Source organism: Pithys albifrons, chromosome 16 (assembly GCF_047495875.1).
Source record: "Pithys albifrons albifrons isolate INPA30051 chromosome 16, PitAlb_v1, whole genome shotgun sequence".
Taxonomy (NCBI): domain Eukaryota; kingdom Metazoa; phylum Chordata; class Aves; order Passeriformes; family Thamnophilidae; genus Pithys; species Pithys albifrons.
The window spans coordinates 7,472,024-7,493,414 of NC_092473.1; the positions used below are offsets into that span (position 1 = coordinate 7,472,024).

General features: G+C 41.2%; 1 protein-coding gene and 1 long non-coding RNA gene across 3 annotated transcripts in view; one reads left to right on the forward strand and one right to left on the reverse strand.

Moving 5' to 3' along the window:
• Nucleotides 1-13,019, forward strand: part of LOC139679254 (uncharacterized) — a 268,799-nt gene extending 255,780 nt beyond the window's left edge. Inside the window, exon 10 of the long non-coding RNA XR_011699173.1 lies at nucleotides 12,877-13,019. This is a non-coding gene — a long non-coding RNA (uncharacterized lncRNA). The remainder of the gene's footprint in view (nucleotides 1-12,876) is intronic.
• Nucleotides 1-21,391, reverse strand: part of SHISA9 (shisa family member 9) — a 174,105-nt gene that overhangs the window by 45,752 nt on the left and 106,962 nt on the right. The window lies entirely within an intron of this gene.

The following is a 21,391-nucleotide window of genomic DNA, read 5'->3' on the forward strand; positions in this document are numbered from 1 at the left end:
TTTGTTGTCAGGATGATTTATTAGTAATAGTAGCTATTAACATTTTTTAAATGTTCAGTAATTCCTTCAATACACCTTGTAAATTGAGCTTAATAAACATATGGTAGGGATCAGCTTACACTGGTAATGGGTATTTAATAGCATACAGTAGCTGTAATTTACCAAGGTAACTTCTCAGCATAGTTTAACTCCTAAGCAGCCCTAGGGACAGAGCTAACCCTACAGACAGTGATTTGTTTTTATGAAGTGTACTGTGAGAAAACAGGCAGGAATTTGTTTGTGCAGATTTCCATCAGGGTAAGTTACGTGTGTGAGAACAGCCAGCAAACAGAAGAGGATAAACATATTTTCACTTTATTCCACTGCATTTGTCATCTCCAAACTCATGAGTACAACTTTGGATTTTTTTTTCCTTTCATGCATTTTAAAAACACATCATTACTTAATTTTACTGCGTGGGCAGACTTGGACTAATGTGAATTAGAGGAGACAAGTTTCCCAGCAATTCTGTTTCTTTAATAGAGTTACAGTGGTCGAAACCAACTCTTAGTGGGGAACTCACATGAGACTGACACATGATGATGCACCAGGGGCTGAAAGGAAGTTGTGATTTCAGAGACAGAGATTCCTTCAGGTATCTTGGCCTCATGCTCAAAATACCTTCAAATCTGCTGATACTTGATCTTACTTCCCAAAAGTCTCTCTTGATGATTCTGGAAAACTTATCCTCCATAGCAACTCCAGGAGAGATGATATGTTGAGAGGTGTGAATTGCTTGGGGGGGTAGTGCAGAAGAAATTGTTCTAAGTTACCCATAAATCTTACATGCAGAAGTTTCTAAGCACACTTATTTCAACTTAACTCGTTTAAACAGTCTCTTGCAAAGCCTTTGTTCCTAGTGACATTTTAGTTCTTACTGAAGAAACAGACATCCTGTAATTACATCACTGCTATTAATTATTAAGACCTCTCACTTTTCCTGTGATTGGTACCATTTTTGGGCACGCTGTTTTAGCAACAGTGACACATCAGAGGAGAAGCAGCTTTCAATGAAGTGTATGGCAGCCAAATTCAGCTGTCAGGTGTTACTGTCTTTTTCCAGTATTACCAGGCCAAAATGTTTCAATTTATTTTATGTATAAAACTCTATTTACTATGCAAACCCACATAACCAATAGGAAAAGTAATAATTTCTGTCAAATTTCTTAATAATATGACTTTATTTGTGCTTGATTCTTTTTCTAGGTCCTTTAGTTATCTTCTATGAGTTCATACATCTTCCATGTTCGTACTCCTGTATTTGGAAGCTGCATTTTCATTGTGGTGATTTTGCTTGTAATCTTCCTCTCTTTCTCTGTCTCCCCTTCCCTTTTTGCTTTGATTATTTTCCTGGCCATACTTCCCCAGCTGTGCACAACCATTCAATTTCTGAGCTGTCTGCTCCATTTAAAAATACATAAATGGCAGCACATTCACTTTTGCCTTTTCTCAGCCTCGTGTCAGTGAGATTCTCTTTTTGTTGCAGTTACTGAGGAGTGCAAAATAAAGTTCTCAGCCTCACAAATCACTGGTTGTTACTTTGGTACAGCTCCATGTGACTTAGTTTTTTCCCAGAAAGCAGGAAGGAAAGCATTCCCTCTGCCAGCTCATTTCAAGGTTCAGAGGAACTGCCTCATCCTTAGAGAACTCAAACAGTATGAGGTACTTTTTCAAAATGGTACTTAGGAATTACACATCTCATTAGCAAAGAGTTGAGATTCATTGGTACAACTCATTTGCTGCTTGGAAAATGTTCCCCCATAACACCTGGAATTTACTGAAGTTAAAGGAGGACAAATGATGTCAGAGATCACCTTACTTTTCAGTGGAAGCATAAGTTGTGCCTGGAAGTTTTACCCAGTGTTAATCCTTCTGTAAATGCTCTGCCTGCCCTGTCCCTGTCACCACTGGTCATGGAATTGGTGTGGATTCCTTCTCTTAGAGCAGGAAGGTGTGTTGGGGAGAAAGGTAGCCCTTCTGCCCTATACTCACCTGTACCTAAAACAACACGGAAAGCTTTATCCACTTTTATTGCACTGCCTGGCCCACAGCAGAGAATTAGGAAATGGGAGGTAGCAAGCTTGCTACTGCAAAAACTGAAAACCAAACAAAAGTCCTGTGAAATTACTCCAGGAAATAAATGTTCTTAAGTATTAAAAAGGCTCACTGGCTGGTGCTCCCTCACAAAGCCCTTCCCATGAGTCTGAGCTCCTGCTCTTACTGAGGTTGCTCTAAAGCAGTCAGAGTCAACACTCCCACCTCTGGTATCAGGTACACGTCTGTTCATGTCTACAGTTACTTCACATGAACCAGGATGCTGCAGTGCAAGATTTGGTTTGCTGCATTTGTAACTGGTTAAATGGAGTGACATTTCCATTTTGCACCTGAGACTGACTGCAAGGGGAGCCCGGACTCTTCCAGCACAGCTGCTTGGTGCTCACATAGAGTGGGCTCAGCTCACAGGCAGCAGCCCAAGGGATCTCAGATTCCATTCTCACATTCCTCATGGACTGTGCTTCCCTCCTTTTGGCATAGCCAGGTACCAATTGCCAAGCACAGCTTGAGCAGGTTCTTTGTCAGTTCTGGTGTCTGTTGTATCACCCAAGAGAAATCACTTCTGTGTGTTGCTGTGGAGTGTTGGCTTCAGCAGAGAGGAGTCTCAATGCCTGGTGTCATCATAAAGGAAAAAATAGCAGCCTTGAGTCTTGATACTATCTACAGAAATATTACAGAATGACGAAAAAGATGTGCTAAACAAGACGGTTTCATTTTTCTTGGTAGGATGACTATATGGGGGAGGTGTTCTCTGAATTTTTCCTTTGGGAAAGGCTCTTAGGCTCATATAGTTATACTTTTATACCACTTTGTCCTGAACAAACTGAAAAGATATATTGTCTGGAATTCCATGGGTGTGTTCAAGCACAGTGTTCCTTTATCTAAGATCAGTGGTTATCTTGGTTATGGAACTGGATACATCAATGTGTCACCAACCTTTCCCCTCCTCATTAACACATTTTGTGTAAAACCCGAATTTTTTCTAAAATTTAGCTATAATGATAATTAATGTAATGAAAACAGATTAAATCTCAGAATAGTCCATCTAAGGAGGAAGCTCTAAGGAGAAGCTTTATGTGGGATGACAAATCCTTGTAACCCAAAAGATAAGAAAGCCCTGCCTCTACATGCAGCATCATGGCCTGATAAAATAATGTAGTTCTTAGGAAGATAACCCTGTTTGCTACTGTTGCTTGTAGCTTTGAAATGCTGCTGCCTGAACACAATTACATGTTGTTACAGGGAGTTTATACCTATAAATGTATACTTAAATCCTTACTATTTTATTTGTAAACTGTTAACCTAATTTCCCCTTACTATATGTCAAAAGGAAAGCTCTGTCAAAAATCCATGGGCTGTAACAGTTCTCTGTTGTATGATAGTCTAGTGGGCACATTTCCAAGGCAGGTCCACATGCCCTCCTTCAGAAAACCTCTTTCCTTCTGAACCACCTCACTACTTCTGAAATGAAGCTTAATTGTCTAAGTCTGGCAGCTGCTTTATGTACTTGGATGGCAGGATGTGAAAATACTTGCTGCTTAAAAGCAAGAAGTGCCCCAGCTGACTGACCTTTGCTCCTGGTGAATCTTTTCAGTTCCTACAAGAGGAGAAAAAGCAAATCTGGTAGCCTTCCCAGTCATTATTGATGACTCCTACAGAGGGGCAGGGGAAGCTGTGAAGATGAAAACACCCAGGACACAAAGTGCTGCAAGCACAAGTGGGTTATAGCCCAGTGCTCCCAGCAGCCAGTGACCCACCGGTGCCATTTATCCTCTTGGCAGTGCTGCTCTGAGCGTTGTGATCTCCTGCAGAAGGGCAGCTACTTCATCTCTGCTTCAACTTGTAAGTGGCACACTACAGCCAGGTATCTGCTATTCTAAAAAAGCAAAGATGTTTGAATTTTTAAACCCCTGCTAAATAATTCATATGTTCTTGAGAAGTGCTTGACCAGAGCAGGAAATGGTGAGCCATTTCTAAATCAGAAACTACCCACAGCAGCACAGGCTGAAAGGAGAGGAAAGCCCTGCTGCTCTTTTGAAATCTGTTATTGAAAAAATGTATTTTCTATTGGAGAGATCTCTTACTGTCAAAGTACCTACAGTTGTATGCTGAGTATTAGTTCCCTGAGTTAGGAAGAGAGTTTTGCGGATTTTGCATTATTTTTAGGGAAATTCCCCCTTGTTTCACAGGTAGGGACATACCTTATCAGCTCCCCTAAGCTGAATACAAGGAACACAACAAACAGGTGCTTGGGCTGTGTCAGTGGTCAGAGGTTGGTTCACAGCTCTGACAGTGATGCTGTGGGAGGGGGATTTATTTGCAGGATGTTTGCACTCCCAGTCCTTGGCGTGGCCCTGGCACTGTGCCCTCCAATTGTCTTGGGAGCCCTCAGGCTCTGTGCTTCTCTGGGCAAATATCCACCCTGAATCCTCCTGCAGTGCTGCTTTGTTGTCTAAGGGAAGTAGCTGGACTTCTACAAAGAAATAGCATTTAATTTAACAATATGACAGTTGTTTTTCAAGTTGTAGTTATGCTTTTTTACTGGGCAAATGGATGGACAGGAGGAACAGTTTTGTGGGAGCTAAAGGTTTTTTTGCAGACTGTTTATGTGCTTTAATTAACGGCTGCATGGTTTCTTATGACTGCCTTTGCTTTTATCAGTTGAATTAGGAAAAGCACAAAAATATCACATATGGTACTTTATGGGAATTTCTTGCATTTTGTTGTCATTTTTGTCATATTTATGTGTATGTATGTAGTGTTTTGCCAGCTAATGCAGAATTGACACTCCTGCTCCAACACAGCCCAAGTCTGAAAACCCTTGTTACTTGTGAGCCACGTGTGCTCCCTAAAGGTGTGTTAACAAAGGAGTCCTTTGGAACTCTGGTTTTGTTAATGCATAGTATGTGTTTCAAGTAAGACATTATTATTTTCTTTTTTCATGTCATTTCTAAAGAACAGTGCAGAACAGCAAGGGGCTGCAGCTTGCTAAAGATACACCAGTGTTTGAGTGTGTTTTGATACTACCACAGCTGAAATGCAAAAGAAGCTTAGATATAGTGTTTGTTTCATTGTAAGTGCCTCAGAAAAAAGGAAAACCTGAATTTATAAGTCAGGGAAGGCTGTGACAAGTCTTAAGTGCTTTTAAGAATTATATTTTCTTTTTGAAAGTCAGAATTTATCTCAGTAAAGTATTGCATCTAATGCTTGCAGCTATAGAGTAGTTTTCCTGGCTGCCTAGATCCAAAGATATGAAGCAGGCCAGAGCTCATGGCCCTGATGCCAAAAGGAAACATGTAATTCTGCAAATTCTTGTTCATTAGGGTACTTCCCATGCACATCACTTTACCACCATAAGGGCTTCTTCTAGGAAATATGGATCAGAGAGTGTAAGTGCAGTGCTACTCCTTTCTGTGCTGCTCCAAGCCAAGCAAAGTAAAAGAACAAACTCTTGTCAAGATTTCCAAGGAGCAGAAATCACCTCCCTGGCCAGTCCATGTTGCTGCTTCCCAAAGGAGATGTGCAAAGTAGAGCAACTTGCCTGGTGTACCCCCAAAAAGGATAAACATGAAACATCCACTAGGGATCTCTAGGGGATGAATGGAGTTTGGGGTGCAGAACACTCAGCTCTGCAAGGAAGCAAAAAACTGCTTCAGTAAACCTATATTTACTATAGTAAGAAATATTAATCAGAATTAAATAAATCCCTCCAAATCTACCATCCAATTAAAAACAACCCTCCCTTGTCACTAGTCTAGTGGATAATTATACAATTAGAAATGTTGGAAATGTCATTACTAGAATTAGATTAGGGAAATTTCATTTAATAGAATAGGAGTGTCCCTGGTGACAGAGCTGGGGGCACCTGCACAGAATGCCCTGACCCTTCCTCTAGGTCCCTCTGGGCACTGCTGGGCACCAGGGAGGGCCCCAGGGGCAGGGCTGGGTTTCCATCCCCAGGCACATTGCATGGCTTTACTCCAGGGCATGAACTGTGTCTGCTGGCACGGGTGTCTTGTGAGAAATAGTGCACTGCCACTCTACAAATCCGAGTCAAGTATTCTCTATATTTAGTAGGTTAAATATAGCAGTAAACTCAACTGGGAAATCTTAAGCTCTGCTGTGGAGAGCAGAGCCATTAAGAAGCAACAGAGCTGTGCATATAAAATGGCAATATACTCACTTATTGGACCTTCATCTCATTTGCTCAGCTACCCAAATTCACAGTAAAACCACAGTGTTTCCTCTCTTTGTTCATATGATTTTGTTATTGAAAATGTTCCTTGACAAATCTCCTATGGAGCAAATTTGTTCTTCCAGAGGATGGGGAAGCACCTGGGCAGTGACCCTGAGTGCAACTTGTGCTCATACACCTCTGTCACAGGAATGAGATTGAGAAGGGCTCTGGCTGAGCACTCCGGATATTATTGATTTCCTTGATGACAGAGGCAATCAGGATGTTTGTGCAATGTGTGTATTTGACAAATAAGGGCCACAGGGGTGTTTAAGCTGCAGCAGCAGAGAGACTCCATCTGCTTTACAAATTTCATAACATTGATACAGAAGGTGCACAAACTGCTCCCCAAATGCTATTAGTTGCCAGGCATAGCTACCAGAAGTGGTGGCAGAAGACTTGCAATCAACATGAATTGTCAAGACTGTATATTTTATGGGTGACAGAAATAAATGGCAAATTTCTGCAGATTTGGTTCTGATGCCCATTTAAGACTGACATTTATCTAGTGGGCTATAGCCACTTCAGTCTGAGACTTCTTCATGGAAAGGACTGGATAATAATTTCCAAATAGCTTTTTGACATTCTTGCTTTTCTGAAGGATACTTCAGATAATCAATGTGCTCTCTGAGAGAGGTCAGTGCACCTTAGCAACCACCAACTTCAGCACTTGTAACAATTCTAATACTGGTCCTCAGTATCACAGAAAACTTTGTTCAGGCTTCATGAACTTCTAAAAATGTTCCAGTTCCACATCAATTTCTGAGAAAATAAGTTCTGTCCTACACCTGACATCCAACCCAGGCTTTGGAGGGCTTGGTTGAAAATACCTCTATTCTGAGCAAACAGTTAGCTGATACATGTGGCAGTTTTCTTAAGCTTTTATTTCTATAGCAATATTCACATCTGGGTTCTTTGCACTTGTTTATTCACCCTGAGCTGTATGTTAAGATTAACATGCTGTCAGAGCTAATGCACAAGGACTGTAATTACCAGTTTGCCCTGGTTCAATTTTGAACTACTTGCATTCTGGCATAGTTGAAGTTCTTACCTGTTCATCTTTCCACTTTTAAAATTCATCTCAGAAGAGAAGAAAAAAGACAAAGTAAAATTCTGCTCACATCTTTGTATGTTTTCTTGCAACTATTATGGTCCCCAAAGCCTATTTCAGGTGCTCCCATTACAGCAGTCTCTTATTTCCCTGCCATGCTGTCCAGCTCAGTTGCACAGATCTGGTCCACACAGTGAAATGGGGGTTTGTTTTTTGTTTGTTTGTTTTGTTTTTTAAAGAGCAACAATGAGGAGAGGAGACAGGGATGAGGATGAGGGCAGGTCAGCTGTGCTTCCCAGGGCAAACTTATTTATGAAGTTACATCCTTTTCAGTTACAACTCACCTGCTGTGCTCCTCAGCACTGACAATGCCATAAGGGCTAATGCAGCGAGGTACAATAAGGGCACAGCCAAACCTTGTGTATTGAAGGTAGAATCATTCCTTTCCTGACAGTTCCAACCAAGCACTCGCCATTTGCTGCACATTTCCATGGGTTAGGGAGCAGCACTGCTTCCTGTTTTTCACTTACATTATTTTGTTCTTCTCTTTATCCCTTTCCAGCACAATCAGGTACTGTGTGTGTTCCCATGGGTACTTTATGTACTGCATACCATCACAATTTCTTGTACAAAATACCTGCAGGACTGCATCTATCATGCTACCATTGATTTATTCTGCTTTGTTGAGTCATTTCCCTTTTTAAAAATAGAATATTGCTTTATTCTTTTTTCTTTTACAGAGCTCCATCTAATGAGGTTATTTTTTGTGATGAAAATCCTGCTATGATAAGGAAGACAGCAGCAAATCAGCTTAACCCCAGTGAGCTCTGTTCATCCTTGCGTGGTTGTGAACTCCTGATCTTGTTTAGCTTCTCTGCCTTGCAGAGTTCTCACTGGCAATCCCATCAAGCATTGATGCGACAGCAATGAGTTTTTTATTTGTTTTTTGGAAGAGTTTTGGAAGCTCTTGGTGCAGGTTACTGAGGAGACTGAGTTTTATTGCTCAGAAACCCCTGGCATTGTCCTTTGATAACTTTCTTTTTTCTCCTGTCTAGTGAATCATATGACATGGGTACTCTTGGAGACAAAATGCTGTCAAAGGTGGACTTGCACTTCAATGCTGATAAAATGTCTGGTCTGAGTAACTAGATTTGTTTTGAGCTGTTAGACTCAAAGAGAGGTTCTGAAAGATTCCTAAACCCAGAGGGACTCATCAATACCCCTATTGCATAATGCTAATGATGAGTGTCCAATTTACTGCTGCTCAGAAATGTGCATTTACTGCTCCCTTTCTCCATCATCAAGAATGGAGAATCAGTCCCTCCTACTAGGCAGACAAATGAAAAGGCATTTCCTTGTGGTTTCTGTGCTTCTAGAGTGCATTGCATTGTATCAGAGCAAGGAGTGTCAGTAGAATGGTGTTAGGACGATAATGAAGAGGGTCTTTAAGTTGGATGGTCACTAAATTTGTTGGATTCATGGCACCAACAAAGAGAAATGTTCCTTTCTACACCTATTGCTTTATCTTTCTCTTTACACCTATTGCTTCATCTTTCTCTTTAGATCAATAAACTCACTCTGCTTTGGACTGCACAATTGAATTATGCCCTGTGCTTCCCGTGCCTCCCAATGCATAATGCAGGAGATTCTCCGTGTGGTTGAAGGAAACTGAGCCTCATTTAATTCCCAGTGATCTGCATTGCCAGTGCCCAGTCTGGGGCCTTGCATGTCCCTTCTTTTCATTCCTCACTCTTTTCCTGCCTGAGTTTTGTGTAGTGACCTACATCTTCCCTTACACAGAGAAAAAGACGTTGAGGCTTTCTACAATTTTGCCTTCGTCCTGTTTTGATTTTTTGCTTTCTCTTCATCCTTTTTCAGGTCCTATAAGCACCTTTTTGTAACAGAGAGTTATTCTCTCTGCTGAGGGCAGCTGTGCCTCTTCTGCATATTACCCAAGGAGTATCTGATGCCTGTTTCTTGTTTCTGATTAATGTCTCTGCAAGAGATTGTGCATCTTTAAAGCTGCTGCCTGCCCATAATGATATTGTCAATACAGTTAACTTCTCAGTGCAAATAAAGGGAAAAAAGAGGGTCAAGAACTCATTGATAGGCACTTAGTAGAATGAAACAGATAGATTTAGGAACATTTTTTAAGGTAACAACATCAACAGCACTCAGAGATACAGGTCTGTTGTAAATGTCCATGTCTGTTTTGAATTTTTTACTAAATGGCTAAAAGGACTTCATAGCTGGTTGTATTTGTAAAGGTGATTCTACAACATCCAATATTTTTGCTTCAATTTTTATGTCAAATACATGGTATCCAACTTGCAATATACATCAAAAGTTGTTGGGGGTTTTTTATGCACTAGACCTCCACGAACTGTAAACAAGCAGGTTTTATCTGCCTCAGTGGTTGCAGTAGTTTGTTGTGGCAGCCTGGAGTCCACGTCACTGTAACTTCTGCAGTGCTAACTCCTGCAGGCAGGTTTGGGGGCTTGGTGCACTCAAACAGGCATCTGAAGCCTACTTATTCTGTTAGAAGGAATTTATTTCTGTGTTCCCTGACAATTGCATTGGGATTCAGTGTAAGGTCCAATTTAAGTTGAAACTGCCTCACCACATCTCACACACTGGAGAATGAGGGATACAAGGAGAACAGAAAAGGAGAGGCCTCCTTTTGCTTCCTCCATCTCTAGGAAGAAGGGTGGGCAGTTCCCTGGCTATTGCTTCACCTCCCACTTGGAACAGCAACCAAAAGGATCAGCTCACCCAGCTGTAACATTGATACCACCCCTGCTCCCAGCACAGGGGGAGACACAGGCGATGGCTGGGACTGTGCACGGCATTGCAGGAGCCTCACCCAGGCTAACTGGGACAGCACCAGCTGCAGTGAGTGCTCCTGCTGCTGTCAGGGGGGCCACTCTTCCTTACACTTCTGCTGCCATTCCCCCAGCCCTGCCTGTGCCTGGCTTTTCCCAAAGCCCCCTGCCCTGCTGGGAACCCCTGAGCAAAGGCTGCTGTGCCCTGAGCTCCTGCTGTTCCCTTGCCAAAGGAGCCACAGGAAGGCTGGACCTGTCCCATGGATTCTCTGGGAGCAATTCAGCCCTTTTTGCTGCTGCCACCAGAAAGGTCATGCCCATGTTTGCTGTGCCAGTGCCATGTCTGCTGTGGTGAGTGTTGTGGGATGTCCTGGTGAGCAATGTGTGCCAAGAGCACATTTGTCATTGCCCCAAGTCTTGTAAAGCCTGTGTGAAAGCACAAAATGGATGGCAGATACTGATCTAGCAGCATTTTGCATCCAGGGCTTGTTGTTTTACTGCACGGTGGGACAATTTATCAACCTATATCTAAAGTACCTCCTTCCCTGGAGGCACATGTTTAAATTCAGCTATTTAGAACATTAACTTCTTTCACTAATATGAATGATCAAAATGAGTAACTGCTTGAGATATTTTATTTTTTTAAATGGTTAGTGTGTGTGTAATGTGACTAATTACCTGTGAGATTTCAGATGCACATTTAATGGTCACAAGGAGGTTTGTTTACTTGAATATAATTTGCATTCTGCACTAAAATACTATACTTTCACTCTTTAATTCTTTCAATGCTATGCTTATAATCCTATTTCCCACATGTAGCCAGCCAGATTCTGGCCCAGAGAATTACATAAATGCTGATGACATTACCAGCACTTCATGTGAAATGGTACTCTTGTGTAACTTGTTGAGAATTAGTAGTTGAGAAAAAATACTATTTTTTATTATTATTTTCTCTGGTTTTACCTAATGCTTCTGAAGCATTTTCTTGGCTCACACAATAGTCATCTTAGGAAAACTGGCTATGTAGAAAATATATTAAAAAATATCAAAGCTGTTAGTGCAATACAAAATATTTCTTGAAAATATTAAAACATCCCATATGGAATCATCTTCTAACAACAACTTTGGAGCATATCAACTTGATGTTCTTATGTGCCATACAGGGAGAGTTTCATGGGCCTGACCAGAAAACACTGGTGTATATCCTTATTTAAATATATTCTTCTGTCTCCATCTTCCTGTTCTAAGTAATGTATTCCATACAAGATGAATTGACATACTTCTCAACTCTGATATTTTTCCTCTTATGGTTGAAAAATAAGTATAGACTGGTATTCCACAAAAGTACACACTGAATCATTCTCATTAATTAAGGATTGCTTTTACATCCACTTCAAATTACTTTAATAATAGTCTTGAGATTATCTGTTTTGTTAAGCTGAAATATATGAGCAGCTGTGTTCCTCCTACAGCTTTTGCCAAGTTGCAGGAATGCAACACCTATGTGCAGCATCAGGGTCCTGGGAGAGCAGATGGAATTGCCCATCCCTGCAGTTCTTGTGCCTGATTGCACAATTAATATTCACATTAGTATTTGTTTTATTGTTACACCGTTATTCTCAGTGAGCCAGTACTTCAGGCAGGTTGATAGGACTAGCAGAGCTGGGTCCTTTGTGGCTTTTTTTCATGGAGGAGCCTGAAACTGGTGGTATTAGTCATCTACTTATTCAAGTATGTGCCTGCACACCTTGCTAAACTGAAGCTGTATCATGGACACCACCATCAAAGTCCTCCTGACTGTAGATAAGGGTGTGAATCCCAGCACAGTCTCCTTGACCTTTGCACAGCTCCTGTATTAGCAACAGTGAGCTGCTGATAACCAAGAGACAGAGCTGCATTGTAGTGCCTCAGATCCTTCCTCATACTGAGAGCAGTGGTGACAACAGGAGTAGCAGCAATACTGCTTGGGCACCAAGAAAATACCTCTCTTTAGGCTGTTGACTTGCTGCTGCCAGTGCCAGCTCTGCTCATGCTGACAGACACAGCTCCCTCTGTGCTGACGCTGCAGAGTTTGCAGGAGCAGGCAGGGGCCTGATGTCTTCTCAAGACAGTTTCCCATATGCAGCCCACCTTGTGTTCTGATCTAGCTACTGGCTCTGGCCACTTCTCTTGCCTCTGATATCGATCTGAGTGAGCAGGAGGTGAAGCTGCTGCAGCAGATCCCACTTTGCCATTCCAGCAGGGCTTGAGCCAGTCCCAGAGGCTGATGAGCCTGAGGGGACAGGACACGCAGGATTTGGCTCACTGTGGAACAGACTCAGATGCTTTTCAAGTGCTGATCATCTTTGAGGCCCACTTACAAACCTTTCATAAAGCTTACTTACTATATCTGAAGTTTATATAATACTCCCAACATAATCACTGGAACGTGCTCAGTTTCTATGGTGACGGGTGCTGGGAGAGAACTCTGAGACAGATGAATTGGAGAACAAAAGAGCACAGGAAGCCAAGAGCCCCAAGTTCACTGTGCAGAGCTTATTTGTCTGTGGAATGTTTGAATAATAGAATAAGAAACCCTACAGGAAAAAGTAAAACAGATGTAACTAACAACAGATCTCATCTGATCCTAATGCACCCAACCCATGTTGTTCCCATGTTCATTTATTTCCTTACAGTTAAAAACAGTTGCTCAGGATTAAGGATGTGCCATGGAGAAGCTGGCAGCTGAACTGGAGCTGAGCAGGCACTGGAATGGGACCTGAGCTTGAGATCAGTATTGTCAAGTGTTAGTGGCATTATCTGTGGGATCACTGGAAACTCTTGGAAGACACAAGGTGGTATAAGGTATGGGATAGCATTAAGCAAAGCAATAGAACCATAAGGGAGAAGAGATGAAGCCACCTCACACCAAGTCTATTTAACATTTGCTCTTTTGCTATCATTTCACTCTTCTTTTTGCCAGTATTTAACTGAATAAGTATTACAGATGTAAAAAAAAAAAGGGCTTTGCAAGTAATAGTGAAGAAAAACCCACTCTACATTTGCTAAGAAAATGGAAGGTTCTTTAGCAGGAGTAGAACAATATCTATATACATTATCTGTATACATTTTCCATGCCATTGCAGTTAGTGATAACATTCATTCTACCTTTCTGTGGTTAGAGAAATATTTCAAAATATTTCTTTGACTTTCCTTGCCTGAAATCACTTGTCTCCTACAGCATCACTGCTGTGATAGTCACTGTGTTTGGAAGGCATTATGTGCTTGACTAACTTCCCACTATTTAGGTTGAACAAAATACATTTCCCCAAGGTCTGTAGAGCAAGATTTGCAGCTCCTGTAACAAAGCAAGGGGAGAATGGGCTCGAGTTCATTGGGCACAGCCAGACATTCTGCCACAATGCTGACAAAACTGGAGAAGCTTTATCATGTCTCTGAGCACAAGCAGCAGAGGAACTGGTGGCTTAGCACAATCCATTTCCCTGTCAAAGGGCAGTAGAGTTTGTAAGTGCATCTGTTTAGAGAAAAGCAGCCTAATCTGTCCATTTGAGGCTTATAACTTATTCACAGCTAAAAGTTGGCTATGTCCATCTTTTGTGGGGGAAGGAAAAGGAAAATATTAGGATTTGGAATAAGACATGGGGCTAGGAATAGAAAAGCTCATGTCTTTAGCTTCTAACTCCTTGCTGAGCTTTTACACAGTATTCATTTGAAAACATAGGGCTGTATGTTGTCTGGATCTCAGATTAGGATTGGAAGAAATGGAACAAAGAAAAGGCATTCTTGCCTGGTAGATCAGGGAACATACAGGAGGACAGATTTCCTGGATTTATTGGTGGTATTAGTTCCCCTGTGATGGGCGGGAAGAGGGACAAGGGATTCTTTGCACCTTTTGTATCCATGTGCTTCTCCTCTACATGCACCACTTAAATATGTTGGAAGCATTTTGTTGACAACAGGAACAAATAGTTGAGCCATGAAGAAGGAAAGCCAGGAGAAATGTCTCCTACTTTACCACTGTTCTGATAGCAGCTTGGTCCCAGGTCCAAGTTGGAGCTCAAGAGCTCGTTTTTCACTTTGGTGTTTGAGTGCCCTGGAAAACAGCTCTACCAGTGCCTCCAACTGAGTTTCCTGAAGGATGGGAATGGACAGCATGTTTATTAGGTTAAATGGAATTCCTCTAACTGCTTTTTTATTATGGTGTTCCAGCATGTTAGAAAACACAATGGATGAGATTTAACAAGTGTAACTTGCTGCAGTTTCAGAGTTCTGCATGTTATTGGAGCCTGTCAGCCCCTGAACACCTGTGTAATACAGCAAAGATGGGACCAGGAGATTAATAAAGTTTTAAAATCCCTTCCTAAGCATTTTGTAAATTCTAATATGATGTGACTCGGTAATTACTAGAAACCTCAGAGACACAACTGTTCAGAGGAAGGGTTTTTAATAAACCTGTTAACTTGATAAGTGAAGTGAAGTGAGCAAAACTCTCAAGGGTTTCATTGATTCTTTTTTTCAGTGGTGTCATGGTCCTCATGTTTTGTTTGTGGAATCTTTTGTTTTAAAAAGATGCTGAGCCTGAATATGATCCTGACAGGGCACCCAAAATGTCTGCAGTTTCACCTGAACAGATAGTTACACTTAGCAAGTGTTTCCAGCAAAGGGAGAACCACTGTTTGCCAACTGATCCCTTCTAGAGAGACAGTGACTGTGAAAGTCTGTGGCTGCAGCAGTGATTTCCTGCTGGATTAAGAAATAAACTTCAAGTCTACCAGACTTTCAACATTTATATAGAAGAATCTAGAATTCAGTGCCTTTAGAATTCCACTTGTGTCTCTCTCCAGGACTGACAGAGCACTGTAGTCCCATAATACCCATTATAAGCTGCATCGTTAATTCTGGAAAGTTGTTATGATCACATTCCTGTCTTCTGCATTGTGATACATCTTTCTGTTCAGTTGTACTATCCTAAAAATATATTCAGGAAGTGACTTAAGCTGATTAAAAGTCTTTTTCAAAGTGACTAAAACTCTAAAATTAAAATGTTCACAAATCAGTAATTTTGTGAAATGGGAAAAAAATATCAGTGTAGGAATTGTGCAAAAGGGATTAAGAGTTAAACAATGCAAATGTTTCCCTTGAGATGTACTCAAGAAAATGTTATTCACGTGGCAATCAGATAAGCATGTAATATACTTTCTGTTCTCTCCTCTGTGCATACCATGTTTGTGAGTGCTGTGCTCCCTTCTGAAGTTACCAGGTGGTTGCTCAGGTAAAGCTCCTGGCTGGAGGAGGAGGAAAAGGGGTCAGGTTTGGGGGTTTATCCCTCAGTTTATACTCATTGTTTTTTCATAGGTGGGGCTTGATTCAGGAATAGGTAGATTGTGAGACATCATACTGCCTGAACTGCTTAGAATGAGTCACCCTTTGTACAGTGTTTATTGAACTGAACATAAACAATAAGTTACACAGATTAAATGTACAGAATAAATGACTATTTTTAGATTACTGTAAGCCCTTCTTAAGTCTTCATTTCACTGAGGTAACTTTCTCTTGTAAATTGATGTATTCAGAGCACAGTTCTGATACTACTGTCATTTAAAGCAGCATAAAAAGTAGCAACTCAAACAGTCAGAGTAGTTCACTGTGAAAGGCAAATGTCAAAGGGGCTGATGAGCTGCTGAGTTTGGGATGTGGCTCTGGAGCAGTAGTGAGAGTGCAGGACACATAAGGCTGGCCTGGGCCCAGCTGAGAGAGCTGAGCTCCCAACTGATGGTGTCCCTGTTACACCAGCCCTCCCAAGGCAAGGGAAAAGAAGGCAAAGAGCTCTGTTAGCACTGAGCCATTCCCCTCCTTTCTCTCTTCTCTTGTGCTGAGTAGCTGTGATGTTGCTGTACCATGGGCTTGTGGGTTGTGCATTGGATGTCCTGTATCCCGTGTCTGTGCTCAGTCACTGTGGTGTGCTGCCCATGCCCTGTGGGTGTGCCAAGGGCACAGGAGCCCCAGAGCAGCTGCTGCACAGGGGGCCAGTCTGGATGCCCTTGGTGAGTGGCTCTGTGTGGCCACCCTGAGTCCTCAGCCCACCACAGGCCCCAGAGCTGCCACTGCAGACTCCGTGTCTCACATGAAGGGCTTCCTGCCTTGCCTCCAGCTGCCTCCCTAGAAAGGCAAAGGTCTTGTAAGCCTCTGTCTGTCTGCCAGACTCTGTAAGGTGTCTAAAATGATAGAAAAATGAATTCCACCCCAGGTGTCACAGCCAAGGAGTAGTTGTAGCTCTGACCTTCCAGTTTTCCTGTAAGGGAATCTGTTTCAGAAGTCAGACCTTGAGCCTTTTTTTCTCTATTGCAGTCTCCTCTTTCTGTTGTTCACTGACAAAAGGCAAAAACTACTGCACCAACTCTCCTGTTCAATAAAGACCACAGGCCTGACTGCAAAAGTCTTCCCTGCAAACCTGCGATGGATGCAGTGATTTTAACAGGTTTTAAAAGTGGTTATTCCTCTCTGTTTCAGACTTTGTAAAGGATAACTGGACTACTGTGTAGAGTTTGAGCCTCCCCAACACACAGAAGATGTTGACATAGTGAATGCAGTGGGGGGTCATCAAAGTCTGTGAGGAGAGCCTGAGGGAAAGGAAAGGGTTTGCTCGGCTTAAGAAGAAAAGACTAAGAGGAGATCTTCAGCTCCCTGGTGGTGGAGAGAACATGGAGCCAGATTTTCATGGGAACAAAATGACAGAGCAAGAGACAATGAATACAAGGTGTAACGTGAGATACTTTGGTAAGGAAAATAAAAATTCACTGTTAGGGATGTAGTGTAAGAGGATGCCTAGAGAAGTTGTGGAATCTCCATCATTGGAGGTAGCTCAGAATTCGACTGGACAAGGCCTTGAGCAAATTTATTCAAGTTCACCTGGCTTTAAGCACAGGGTCAGACATCTCAAGGTCATTCTAACCTGAATTACACCATCATTCTAATCACTGACCTGAATAGGGATAGGACTGTGAGCATGTTTCTTTTATTCCCAAATCTGAGCCCAAAGCACAATGCAATACACCCTCAGGTCTCTGAGAACCAGGTGCACTACTGCTTTGACTATGAATTTGAGTCACTCTTTTTAGCTGTGTTTCCCAGGTAAATCACTGCCTGGCACCTAAGCTTTTAGAGCTCCAAGTTGTCAGTGTTATTCAAATAAGAATTGCTCTGCTTGAGCTCAGTTGGGAAATTAAATACCTGTAACTGTGACGTGTGTACTGGTCCAGTAAATCCATTGAAATACCTCAGAGACACTCAGAGGACAATTATGTCATATAGTGCCCTCATGTGTGATCCCAATTTGGGGGTGAATCACAAATAAAAGCTTCAGGATTTGTATTTAGTGGACTTCACAGTGTCACAACAGCTGTTATATTTCCATGGGTGTTTGCTGTGCTTTTTGCAGTGTTTCCATGAAGTCTTAATGATGTTTTTGTTTCACGCAGTTTACTCCTGTCTTGTTCATGATGCAGCTCAACAAAAACATTTCTCTTCCAGTGAAAATCCTAAAGAACTCATAACAAAAATGTCTTGTGTAATTGTTGAACTGCAGCATGTTCTTGTGTGTTCCCATCCCAAGTATTACACACTCACTGTAGTATCAAGGGATTTTATAAAGGTGGGATTTGTTCTTCATTTCCCTGGTGGATGTTGTCAAGGAACACTCCTTGTTTTCTTACACCATCGCTTTAACCCTAATCTTAATTTTGCCCCATTATTCTTGTTCAGAAACATTTTAAACAAATACTTTTGCTAGCATTTAAAGTTAAAGAAAACTGAGACAACTTCTTAAAAGCTCTAATGTTTAACTCACAATTCTGGGGGTAATTTTTGAAGTCCCATAAGATAATGTGAGGGCACAATGCCCCAGTGTATGGGAGGAGCTGGCAACGTTAGTTATAAGAAGTGATGTCCAATCACTGACTTCCTCCATGGTACTTAATTTGATATAAACCCAAAAAATTGATAGTTAAAATATTTTTCTATAACATTTGATTTAAAAATACAACTCAGCTTGAGAAATGCAAAAGGAAATCTATACAAATGCCACTATTATTCAAGTATATGAGTCCTGACAACACCTCTTTTTTTCTTCAAAAGAAGCAGCAGTAACTGAGATCTGTCAAATGCTTTTGCATGGTTCATTAGCTATATTGCCTCCACATTTTCACATTTTTAAAACATTTTAAGTGCAGTCACTCGTTCAGATTTTGACAAATAGAGTTTTGCTTCTTATTTTAAAATGTGTCATTTACAAAGGAAAAACTGAATCCTGAGATTTCTGATCAGACTCAGTTTTTCACAAAGATTTTGGAAATAATGTATTTGTCCTTTGCTTGGACAAAGCCATGAATAACCACACTCTCTGGGAAAAATGCCATCATTCCTGCTGTCCATCATTGCATGGCAACATTTTGATCTCCTCCCAGAAAATGCTGCTTTTATTTGAGTGGAAAACATTCAACTTAGCAACACCAACCACTCTCCAAAGGCATAAATGCACATCCTGTGGTGACCACTTTAGAAGTTCCCAGCCCTAACTCAGACAGTTCTGGTTAAACTTTAGTTGTTGTCATACCACGTGCAACAACCTGCTGATGCTTTTGCCTGATGAATTTCAACGGCATGATCAACTCAGGTCATGTTGCAGATATTACTGCACCATTAAGGTTCTTTAAATGATACAAGAGAAATTTTAAATTAATCTTTTGCCTTCACTTGCTGTAGCTGAGCAAGCAATAATGTTAAATCCTGTAGAAGTCCTATAGAATAAATGTGGTAAGTGAGGAAACTAAAATCTTACCATCAGATAGCCACAAAAATGGATCCCAGCACTGGTTCCCCAGAGCAGCCTGTGCTGGCTTTGGTCAGCACAGCAGCAGCTCAGGGGGAGCTTCTGGCCAGGGTTTATGGTGGGGAGGAGGTGATTTATTTGGAGGGGGGAGGGGGAACAAAGAAGGAGATTTGACCCCATGTTGTCATTAAGCTAAAATTGGCAATGGGGTCATCATGCTGAAAGAAAGGCACTGAAGTTCCTAAAGAATTTTTCTTTCCTGAAATAAATTCATTCCTGTTTCCCACCTCTTGAATTTCAATATGATGCTCCAATGTAGAAAATGGAAGCAATACACTTGGTCCTTCTTGGACCTCTTCCAGCTCTAGGAAAATCCAAGCAGCTGATCAGTTCCTGTGGTTTGGAAAATTCTGGCTTCAATATTTTAGTTATTTATTTGTTGTACAGGAACAACTGTGCTACAGTTATTGTAATGTTTTGATTTCTTGCCTCTAAACCCCTTCAGTACATTGGCATCTTCTCAAAGCTCTGCTCTATTCTACAAAGTCTCTGACACAGTGCAGTGCAGAGTCCTAAGAAATCTTCTGGAAAAATCTGAAATCCTGATAAAATCCTTATTTGCACAAACTGAACATTCCAAGCTGTTTTCTTCTTACCACCAACACACTCTCACAGAACAGCAGAATATATTATTGCTGGTAAAGGCTTTCTCTGTTTATTTTATCTTATTCTTTGAGAGGAAATCCAGAGATGTCCTGTAGAAGTAAGGCAAAGTTGGGGGAGAACATACTGCAATGTGCAGTTGTGAGTCATGGTGACTTCCTGTAACCTGTGAGTTTGGGAGTGAGTTATCTCTGCTTTGTGCACCTGAGCTAAACCCCCTCATGCTCAGTGCAATGTTCAGTTATAAAGGAATGTGTGTAATTGGAAATTACCCTATTTTCCCAAACATGGGGTGGGCTTGCTGTTCTGGGCAGAACTACTACCTCTATTTTAACCCTTCTCCTTTCTCTCATGGTATTCCATAGTCAGAACTGGCTAAATTAAGAAATTATATAAAAATCTTGTTCATGACACTTGATAAGTTTTGCTAACCTTTACTGCTTTTATCTTGGGTGTGATAGAAATCAGAGCCTAATCCTCATGCCAGAGTGTTTAGCAGGTGCTCAGCGCAATTCATCTGTGATATCACAAACTGCTTCTGAATCCAAACTGAACCCAAGAAACAAGATGAGTTGAAAAAAGGTCAATAGTAGGAAAGATTTCAATGTCAATATAAACATTTTCCCATGAAAGTCTGACCCTCTTCACTTCTTGCTTTCTAAGTTTATCTGATGCAGGCAAAAGGGTCTTTTGAGGGCAGCCTACATTATTTTCCTCAATGAGTGCTTAGTATCTGGTTAGTTTATTTGAAAGTCCAGGAAAAAAATTGAGCTGTTTGGAAAGTCTGGATCTCAGTTTGAACAAAGGCATCTCAAGAGGTTTTATTTTTTTTTCAGCCAAAGGAAGTTAATGTCAAGCTTTATCCAGGGAAACAATCTCCCAGTATTAATGTTTCACTGCCCGGAACGTCTTTGGACAGCTGTAATATTTGTAGCAGTTCCTTTAAATCATCACTTCTGTCAATTTGAAAATGCCATGGTATAAATTTTGCAACATTTTTTTTTTACAGTCACAGACACCAATTGTAAATGCTGCTGTTCTAAGGAGTCAGTTAATATGGCATTATATTACATGGTGTCTCTTGTGACAGTGGAAGTAGAATAATCTCACAGCTGGAATATCTTGTGTTGCCTTGAAATTTCTGTGCAGATTGACCCGGGATGCAATTTGCATTCAACTTTTACCAAAAATGTTAAACCAGTCATTGTTGAGGCACTGCTTGGTTTCAAACCAGAGTTGTCAGGAATGCCTGCAGTTTGTGCCTTGCAGATAAACCAAACTCAAAGCAGTAAGGAATTACACTGGGCCAGATGGTTACCAGCTGAGGTGAGTTTGTACCTCCCTGGGGTTGGAACACACACCAATATTCCAGTAAGACTTACAGAAAGACTTTACAAAATCAGGTGTGATCCTTCAGATGAACATGTGCTTTCCCTGTCGCTGCTTCAGACAACCTCTAGATTATCTTTGCATCTTTCTGTCACATTAATATAAATGTTTGATTAAATTGGTTTAACAGGTAGCACCATATAACTGCCAACCTCTGTGACTGCACCCCACGCCATGGCAGAGGGAGTTCAGAATGAGTGGTAGCACGTGGAAAGCTGTAATTGAAATTAATGGAGAGTTTGCTGCTTTTCCGTAGGATTTTGCGTAATAGTAATAAAAATAATCCAGCATATTGTTTGCATTTTAAATTT